At 37.9% G+C, this 7,412-nt stretch overlaps 1 pseudogene across 1 annotated transcript; it reads left to right on the top strand.

Annotated features, from left to right (window-relative positions):
* The first annotated feature begins 4,927 nt into the window (after window positions 1-4,927).
* LOC116074807 lies at window positions 4,928-5,835 on the top strand (annotated as a pseudogene). Its single transcript, XR_004112291.1, has one exon. The product of XR_004112291.1 is annotated as a periphilin-1 pseudogene (transcript).
* The last annotated feature ends 1,577 nt before the right edge of the window (window positions 5,836-7,412 follow it).

Raw genomic sequence — 7,412 nt, 5'->3', positions numbered from 1 at the left:
AGCCTCTTGCAAAAACAACCGCAAAAGTGGGCCTCTTTGTCCCATCCCAATTCCTTCAAACCTGCTGTGTGCTGACGCTACAGTGCATTTTCCCATCTCCTTCGAATCTGCCGTGTATGCTGATGTACAGTGCATTTTCTGAAAGAGAATTTCAACCATATTATCCTTCTGCTAATTATCCTTTAATTCTGCTTTTTAAAAAATATTTATTTTTTGTTTATTTATTTTAATGTTTGTGATTACACTGTTGGTAATAGCTGTGTGTGAGTGTGCACACATGCATATATATGTATGCCAAGGACATTGCTTGGATAAAGATAAAATTTGTATCATGTATTCTTTTTATAACATAAGATCTTGGCTCCTACTCAGGCAAATTCTTCTGGAAAAATAACCTTCCTGATGGAGGGAAAAAAGAAGGTAAACAGCCAGAAATTTTCTTAGTATAACATGTTAGCCATTAATTACTAGTTATTGAGGATGTAAGATTCTCACTATCTGAGTACAAAATATTGCACTGATAATTTTGATGTTGATTATACAAATAACATGTAGTCTACTTAACATATTATTTGTACCTAGAGTTGGTTTTGCTTTAATTTTACTTAGTTCAATGTTTTTCCAGTATTGCTCCCAGATGCTTTCTAACTACACACAAGGCTGTTCCCTATTTCTACAGCTAGTACAGACTTAAGAGGTAGCAGACGAGCATAGGCCACCATTCAGATCTGTGTGTGGTAACAAAGCCTTGGTATATATGACAGTGTGATGCCCCTCAATAAAAGAAGAGTTATTCTACTGTGTCAGCAGAACTCAGCCAAACCCTATTCAGGCTAAACAGTGCTATGTGCTCTAGCACAGTGTGAGCAGAAAATCTAGGAAAAGCTTAGCATGCACTTAGATAGCCACTCTTTCCCTCTCTTAAACCTGAAGAAGAAATGAGAATTATGTCCTGCAGGAAAGGGTTTTGTTTGTTTAGGTTTTTGCTTGTTTTTTTTGTTTTGTTTTTTTGTCTTTTGTTTGCTTTCTTCAATACAAAATATTTTCTAATTATTCTAATATTGCCAAACCTAAGGTGCTTCTGGAACCATATTTTGTCATTGATTTTAATACTGTACCTCCAAGGCAACCTTCAAATAAGGATATAAGGATAGTATTAATAACAGATTCTTGCATCATTTCTTCTCAATAAGATAACAATGATCCTATAGTGATTAACAATGAGAACTTTCAAGAAAAATACTGATTTGGTGATTGGCAGTGTTGAAGGTGACAGAATACATTCAAATTCAACTTGTTGACACAAGTCTCAAGTTTTTCAAAATGTATTTAAAACTAGAATGCTCATCACATCCAGAACTGTCTGTCCCAAGTGTTGCTTCTTGGAGAAAGGCAGATTTCACCATGATTGTAACCACTGACAGCCCCCAGCCAGGTCCAGACCTATCAATTGAGCACTGACTTAAATTAACAGATGACCTTTTGTCTCTTTGCCTTAGAGGTTGTGCCCATTTATAGTTTTAAAATAGATGAAGTCAAACAGAACAGGCTTGTCTGCTCAGTGAAGCAGAGACAGGAGCAGTGAACAAGTATCTGTCAAAAAGAAGCTGTTCTGTCCAGAATAATCTGTCAAGTTTTCAAATCTTCTGACATCTTCCATGACCAGTGCATACAAAAAATGTCTGTGATGGATGTAGACAACACTGAGTGTACTACCAGCATGTCTGATATTTACCACTTGAAAAAGAAATGATCCATGTGATTCTTTCAAATCAGTAAGTTAAAGTTAAGTCATTGCTCTTCTCAGTGTTTGCTCTAAACACAATGAATTTTATTCTAAAATTAAGGAGCTTCACATTTTACATCTTTTCATTATCTTAAAATAGAGAATTAGTTAATAAATTATAACTAATTAAAACAATGAAAACTTTAAATTTTTATTAGTACTTTAAGAATTTTATAGCACATTTTGATAGTATCAAATTCCTCCTCAGCTCCTCTCAGATCTCCCACTTCCTCTTTCCTACCCATCAAAATTTATGATCTTTTTTGTTGTTGTAAAACCCATCAATACTAATTTGTGCTTCCCATATACCTACAGGGACCACAATCTTAAAGATAATTGACTTTTTCTCTCCCAGTGCCTACTAATTATCATCTCAGATAGGGTTGGTATATCACTTCCCCTCTCCATACAGGATTTTGTCTGGCTTGAGTTTGTGAAGTTTGTAAATAAAGTCACAACTGCTGTGAGTTCATATTGTAACATTTAGCTTTGGCTCTTACAATTTCTCTGCAACCTCTTCAACAATGATTCCTGAGCCTTGGGAAGAGTGGTCATGATAAATATGTCATGCTAAGCATTTCATGGTTTCTTATTCTCTGTATCTTGACGACTTATGGGTCTCCACGTTAATTGAAACCTACTGAAAAATAGGCCTTTGAGATAAAACTTAAAGGTAAATATCAGCTTGATTTCTCCATGTTCTATGTCTCAAATATTGTATATTCAGCAATTGGGTCTTGAACAGTTCTGAGGAGGAAAGAAGAGCAGTAAGAGTAGCCTGTAGGCTCTAACACACCCAGGATTAGAGGTAAGGACAACACAACATCTGTCCCAACACCAGGAGTAACTGGGACCAGCAGGACCAGGCACATAGGAACTCCACTAGCCCAGTGGCTCAGGTTTCTTCCGGTCTATCTGGGTTGGTGCCCTGAGCAAGACCTTGGGTGCAAGCTCCACAGCCAGTCCCACAACACCCAAATGAAGCTCCACTCCCAGGTGCTCTACACACCCAGGATCAGAAGTGAGGAGGACACAACATCTGTCCCAATACTGGGAGTAACTGGGACCAGCAGGACCCAAGCACACAGGAACACTGCCAGCCCAGTGGCTCCAGTTGCTTCCAGTCTGTCTGGGCCCTGAGCAGAGCTTGGGGGGAAACTCGGCAGTCAGTCCCAAAACATCCAAAGGAAGCTCTACTCCCAGGTGATCTAACAAGCCCAGGGTCACAGCATTCTAGAATCACAGGATCACAGAGACATCTTGACTCTGAGGAGTTCTGACACAATCAGGATCACAGGAAGGACAGGCTCTAGTCAGATTTAGCAAGGGTAGGTAGCACTAAGGATAACCAGATGATGTGGGACAAGTATAAGAATATAAACAACACAAACCAGTTACTTGGCACCATTAGAACCTAATACTCCCACTATAGCAAGTCCTGGACACACCATTACACTGGAAAAACAAGATTCATGTATAAAATTACTTCGCATGGTGATGATACAGGACTATAAGAAAGACATAAATGGCACCCTCAAATAAATACAGGAGAACACAGGTAAACAGCTAGAAGAGGAAACACAAAAATCCCTTAAAGAAACACAGGAAAACACAATCAAACAGGTGAAGGAAATGAACAAAACCATCCCGAGTCTAAAAATTGAAATAGAAACAATAAAGAAATCTGAAAGAGAGACAACCCTGGAGATAGAAAACCTAGGAAAAAATCAGGAGCCATAGATGCAAACATCACCAAAAGAATACAAGAGATAGAAGAGAGAATCTCGAGGGCTGAAGATATCATAGAAAACATTGACACAACTGTCAAAGAAAATGCAAAAAGCTCCTAACCCAGAACATCCAGGAAATCCAGGATGCAATAAGAAGACCAAACCTAAGGATAATAGGTATAGAAGAGAGTAAAGACTCCCAAAGTAATGGGCCAGTAAATATCTTCAACAAAATTATAGAAGAAAACTTCCCTAACTTAAAGAAAGAGATGCCCATGTACATACAAGAAGCCTACAGAACTCCAAATAGACTGGACCAGAAAAGAAGCTCCTCCCATCACACAATAATAAAAACACCAAATGCACTAAACAAAGAAAGAATTTTAAAAGCAGTAAGGGAAAAAATGTCAAGTAACATATAAAGGCAGGCTTATCTGAACTATACCAGACTTCTCACCAGAGACAATGAAAGCTAGAAGATCCTGGGCAGATGTCATACAGACCCTACAAGAACACAAATGCCAGCCCAGGCTAGTATACCCAGCAAAACTCAATTACCATAGATGGAGAAAACAAGATATTCCATGACAAAACAAAATTTACACAATATCTTTCCAAAAATCTAGCCCTACAAAGGATAATAAATGAAAAACGTCAACATAAGGAGCAAAACTACACCCTAGAAGAAGCAAGAAAGTAATCTTTCAACAAATACACACAAACCTAATTCCACCTCTACAACAAAAACAACAGGAAGTGACAATTACCTTTTCTTAAAGTCTTAATATGAAAATTAATATTACAAACATATCCTAAGCGATTGAAATCCAAAAATATTAGGAATTAGAAATTTGTTGATTGTCATCCAATGGTCTCTCTAATTTGGTAGTTGGAGAAATAAGTCCAATATTGTACAATCTATGTACACTGTCAGCTTGTTTGTTTGTGACAGGGTCTGACTGTGTACAACATAAGGGTCTTGAAATCTTGCTTCTCCTATCTCAGCCTCTCTATTAGTAGCATTGTTTATTTCATGTTTTTACACTGTACTATGGTTTTCAGAACAGCTTATATATTTCAAAAGTATTTATATACCCCCCCCAAAAAAACATAGACGATTAACTAGGGAGGTGGCTTGTAAGAGAACAGCAAAGAGTGAGACTGAATGCTTTGCTTGACGTTTATAACTCTTGTATCAAGTTACCACAGTAAGAGCCAAGATTTTAAGCTCTACTAAATACAAACCAAGCAAACAAACAAAAACACTCTATATATTTATATTTATTTAAGAAAATATTAGTAGTGGTGTATTATTTTTAAGTATACAGTTAATGCATTTGAAGTTATTTAAAATTTATATTGAGTGCTTCACGGGTTGCACCGGTGGCTGTGGTGGCAGTGCAGCAGAGGAATGTAGTGGATTCCAAAATAGATGAAATGTGGTCTGAGGGACGCTATGACTACGAACGACTTCCGAGAGAAAGAGTGCCTCCCCGAAGCCATTCCAGTGATGAATCTGGCTACAGATGGGCAAGAGATAATCATTCCACAAGCTGGCAGCCTGACTTCAGGGACATGAGAGATGGCTTTAGAAGAAAAAGCTTCTACTCTTCCCATTATTCAAGAGATCAGTCTCCCCATAAAAGGGACGCTCCTTTCTTCATATAATCACCCGCAGGCAGGAAGGACTCCCCACAGAGCAGATCCGGATCCAGTGTCAACAGTAGAAGCTATTCTCCAGAGCACAGCAGGACGTACTCCATCCATCAGTCTCAGCATAGAAGTGAAGAGAGAGCCATCCAGTCTTTGAAAACTTCAAGAGATGCTTCACCCTCAAGTTCATCAGCAGTTTCTTCATCCAAGGTGTTAGACAAACCCAGCAGGCTGACTGAGAAGGAACTTGCTGAGGCTGAAAACAAGTGGGCTAATGAAACACTAGAAAAGTGGGACGGAAATAACTTAGCTAAAATTTCTGAGTTTGAGGCGGGATCCACGGCACCCTTATTTATTGACCAGACTGAAGAACCCGAGTCAAATACAACAGATGGCCCAGAAATGTATGAAGATAGCCAGCTTAGCAGCCGCTCTAAAGCCATTGCCTCGAAAACCAAAGAGACAGAGCAGATTTACCGACAAGACTGCGAGACTTTCAGAATGGTGGTGAAAATGCTGATTGAAAAAGACCCTTCTTTAGAAAAGTCTATACAGTTTGCACTGAGGCAGAACTTACACAAAATAGGTGAGCGTTGTGTTGAAGAACTTAAGCATTTCATTACTGAGTATGATAATTCTACTCAAGATTTTGGAGACTCTTTTTAAAAGTACCTGGGGTCAAAAATTTTTTTTAGATTTTTTTCTCCTTGGACTGTGTAAATCCATACTATTTTGTGATGAAGATAAATACTTTATGATAGCTGAGCACATTTCTAGTATTAAATAAACATCCACAATAGCTTTAAAGTATCTTAATTAGAATGTTTCCGCTATGTGTAGAATATTCTACTCTATTTCCATATACCTCCTCTCTCCAAAAATAATGTTCAGTTATTTTAATGCTCAAAAAAGCAGTTCTGGAGAGCAGCTTTCTGTATTAACTCATGCTCCATAGCCTTCCATGATGTTCTAGGATAATCTTCTTGAATACTGTGTAAAGATTGTCTTTGTGTTCAGATGTTGATTTCTGTACCAACAGAGTGCTGAGTACTGTTGGGACTTTGATATTCTCATTGCTCAGCACCTTCATCACAGTTTGTAACCATCCTTCTCCATCACCTTCTGATTGGTTTAATAAAGCACTGATGGCCTGTAGGTCAGGAGAGGAAAGGCGGGACATGAGGGCAGAGATAGAAACTTTGGGAAGAATTTGTAGAGAATTTGCCACCCGAGCACAAAGAAGTCTGACTTTCAGGGACTGAATGACAAAATGGGCCACGTGACAAACGTGGACCCAAACAAATGGGTTAATTAAGTTATAGGAATTATTTGGAAACAATCCTAAGCTATAAAAGGCCTAGGCCTTCATAAATAATAAAAAGACTCTGTGTCATTGCTGGGAGCTGGTGGGTTGAAACAGTCTGACAGTAGTGATCATTTGGTCTCCAGAGTTTAATTTATAGTTAAGATCATTCCAGGTTGCATACAATAGTGATATAGTTAGCATTTTTGAGATACTGATGTCAAAATATGCTGTCTTAATGAATTAGAACTTTGCTATCATACAATATTTGCTTGGAGAATAATTCTTATTCAATATAGGAAAACTGCACTTGAAAATCTGTAAGGATCTGTTAGAACAAACTTCCTCCCAAGTAAGTGAACTTACTTCATCTCTTCTATGAAATGCTCTTGAGGCTCCTAACTGCTCTCTCTCTAGACAATATTATAGACTAACAGGAGGGGTGATCTGAGATGCAAGATGAATTTTACATCAAGACGTCTCAGAAACCCTTCTCATGGGTATAATAAAAAATTAGAATATACAGAGCACTTAAGTTTGTTTTAGGCTTACATTGTATACAAAAAGGGGACCTGACAAGGTACTCATGCTTGGGGTTAAGATACAGATTACTCTGTTAATCTCCGTGATCTCAGTTCTGTAGACTTAGAGGGTCTCATTCGTCACAAGTGTCCTCAGAAAAATGAAGCAGAAAACATTGAGGCCAGCACAGCTGCCAGCACCTTGTGAGTGAGCCAGTACATAAGTGAAGAGACAATTAGGATCTTTTGCTCACTTCTTTGTCCCTGATTCATTGAGGCAAAATACTAATTTTGTGACATTAGACACCTTCAAAATAGCTATTTTAATTACTACCCAATCAAATTATCTACTTTTTTTTAACTTTTATTGCATTATGATGAGAAAAGTCACATGATTTCAATTTATCTGAATTTGTTAA

The sequence above is a fragment of the Mastomys coucha genome, unplaced genomic scaffold (genome assembly GCF_008632895.1).
Source record: "Mastomys coucha isolate ucsf_1 unplaced genomic scaffold, UCSF_Mcou_1 pScaffold3, whole genome shotgun sequence".
Taxonomy (NCBI): domain Eukaryota; kingdom Metazoa; phylum Chordata; class Mammalia; order Rodentia; family Muridae; genus Mastomys; species Mastomys coucha.
Note: the sequence above shows the minus strand (reverse complement) of the source record. Positions and strands in the feature narration are given on the sequence as shown.